We start from the raw sequence: 2,766 nt of genomic DNA, 5'->3' as shown, positions 1-2,766 counted from the left end.
AATACACATGTGTTCAGCTGTCTGTTTAGGATTGAACAAGAGTTCCTCAATTAAACCATGTAAAGCAGTAAGACAATGTTGCTTCTCTGTATAAGGGAAATAAATTTGCATGTCTGCTCCAGGAGAAACCATGTTGAATTTGGGATCAAAAACATCAATTCCATGAACCACACGATAAAGACCAGGAAGGGTGAAAGTAGTGTGGCTCTCATACTATCCAACAGTATCCTTGCTTCCAACAATCTCTTGATATGTGCTAGTGATAATAAAATCTGCATGATTCATTGCAATTAGATCTGCAGTAAACTTGCAAGAGAAATGGTATTTTCCTTCATATTTTTTCCAGTATATGTTTGAATCTAGGTATTGGGTCTTCAAAGCATGGGCTATGTTGCACTGAGTGATTCCTTGTCTATGTGAAATCAGAGATGCAACTAAATTTTCATCACTATAATTGCCAATGATCAGGTCAGGTTGACCTTTTAGCTCTACCGTTACTTCATTTAATACATCCTCTGAAAATCTCTCCAAGTAAGGCCACACATCAAATCGAGAAACCCATTTCTGCAAAACTCCTTTTTCTGTTTTAAAGGGTACTTGGAGTATCCTTGAATTTTGTGTTCCACCAATTCTTTCAATTCGTTGATTGCATGGAAGAGTGTTCTTTTCCAAGCCCACCTCTCTCAGAACTCCAAACTTGATGAAGAAAAGTCTGGGCTTCTCTGCTCCAGAATGTTGTGCCATACTTCCTGTAGAAGACCCCCCCGTTTCTTGTAGAATGTTATTATGCCTTTGAGCGAGCCCAATATGCGGGAGAATTTCGAAAACAGGTAGAAAAACTCAGTGGAGGATGATAGGTTAACTGATTGTGCACACTTCAGTTGAGGATGTGGAAAGTGCAAATGAACAGCAGTTCGTGAGTTTCAGCCGAGCCGTCTTTAATTGCTGCATGATTTGTGGTGAGGTGGCAAAAACATGTGTTGGCCATGTAGATGGAAGTGCTGTCACGAATCATCATGTTTCCTACCTGTGATCACTCCATCAATCATGTTGAAGGTCAAACAGTGACCATTACTTGTTCTCCAATTTCCTCCTGAGATGGCTGAGCGCACGTGTCTTATTCACCCACTGAGCATTGTTTAACTGGATGAGGGTGGCCAGTTAGCTGGCCACCAATTTTTTTTTAATCCCAACCATCTCATTGCTCATGTTGTTTCCGAATTACATTCATGCAATCAGAGGAATTAGTTTTAGTCACGTACCTGAAGTCAAATGGTTGTTGTGAGGTGCTTTCTGCTACTGCATGCATTTCTTTTGGTGGTTGCATGATGGCTTGGTTGCTAATTCATGGCTACTTTCTTGTGCAGGTATCCTCTAGCCGAATCCATGCTGTAGGAGCTGGCTTCACGTTCAGATCTGCACCCTCAAGCTGCTGCTGCTGAATTTTCTCAAGACCGAAACTTGTTTTCTCCATTGCTCCGGAACGATAGATCGGATCAATCTGAAACTTATTGAGCATGTTCCTATCATCATTATGCACCTCCCATAGAAAAATCACGATCAATGGATGCACAAATTTCTAGAAAAATTGAAAATGGCTGAAGATTTCAGAGATCAATTTCTCGGAAACCGTACATCAAAATCGGCTGAAACTGCTTGGGTAGGCTACTATCACCCATGTGCATCTCCCCATAAAACAGGTTTTGAAACGGATACACAGATAGGGAGAAAATGCAAAAATGGCTGATGGTTATGGAGGCTGATTTCTTAGAAACCGTGCACCGGAATTGGCTGAAATTGCTCAGGCATGTTGCCATCACCCCTGTACAATTCCCCGTAACACGGTTTTTTAAATGGATGCATGGTTTTCAAGTTAGGGAAAAAACAAATTCTGTTCTATGTATTTTTTTCTTCAAAGCATTCTGCAAGTTTTGCATGGAAAGAAAAACTGAGCTTGGGCTGTGATGCAGGCATGGAGATGATGGAGGAGGAGTTTGAAGATTGCAATAGGACTTCTGATCCCTTGGGGAAGCTCTCATGCTTGCCAAAATACCTTTTTCAAATCCATTTCTAGCTTCCTGTAGAAATCCTTGTAATTTCTACAGGAACTTCCTGTAGAACACAGTTTTGAGGAAAGAAGCACAATGAGATGGAAAAAATGATGGAGAAGGGTGAGGGATGGAAACATGGATGCTTGCAGGCCTCATGGACAGATTCTCGGCCTTTAGGTCCTCTTCAGAGATCAATTTTGGCTCGTTTGTAGGCTTCCTGTAGAAGACACAGAACTTCCTGTAGAAGACACAGAACTTCCTGTAGAAGACACAGAACCTCCTGTAGAAGGCATAGAACTTCCTTTGTCTTTGTTTTGAGCAATCCTCCTGACCTGCAATGTCCTTCTTACAACCTGAAATTATTCAATGGAAATTAGCTTTATTTTTCTTTTCTTTTTCTCTTTTTTTTGAAAAACAACTAGGGCACCTCATGGAGGTTTTCACCCTAATTGCCTGCCCCGGGCGCCTCCAAGGGAGGTTTTCACCCAGGGATCTTATTCCCTTTTTTTTTTCTCTTCTTTCCAACCCATTGACCACCTCATGGAGGTTTTCAATCAATGAGCCAATCTAAGGTGCCTCCGAGGAGGTTTTCAACTTAGATTTTTATTTTCATTTTTTTTCTTTTTCTTTTTTCTCTTTTTTTTTGTACCCTACCCTACTTGAAAAACCAAAATCCTTTTCAAGTATAAGAATGCTTCCAATGGAGCCATGTGCA

The 2,766-nt window shown here is 40.9% G+C and overlaps 1 pseudogene; it reads right to left on the bottom strand.

Moving 5' to 3' along the window:
- Window positions 1-213: 213 nt before the first annotated feature.
- LOC149158932 (sucrose synthase pseudogene) lies at window positions 214-744 on the bottom strand (annotated as a pseudogene).
- Window positions 745-2,766: the final 2,022 nt, after the last annotated feature.

This window comes from Pinus tabuliformis, chromosome 5_2 (assembly GCF_031772625.1).
Source record: "Pinus tabuliformis cultivar Carrire ecotype Pingquan chromosome 5_2, CPIR1, whole genome shotgun sequence".
In the NCBI taxonomy this organism is placed as follows: Eukaryota; Viridiplantae; Streptophyta; class Pinopsida; order Pinales; family Pinaceae; genus Pinus; species Pinus tabuliformis.
The sequence above is the reverse complement of the archived record's forward strand: the minus strand, read 5'-3'. Positions and strand labels throughout refer to the sequence as shown.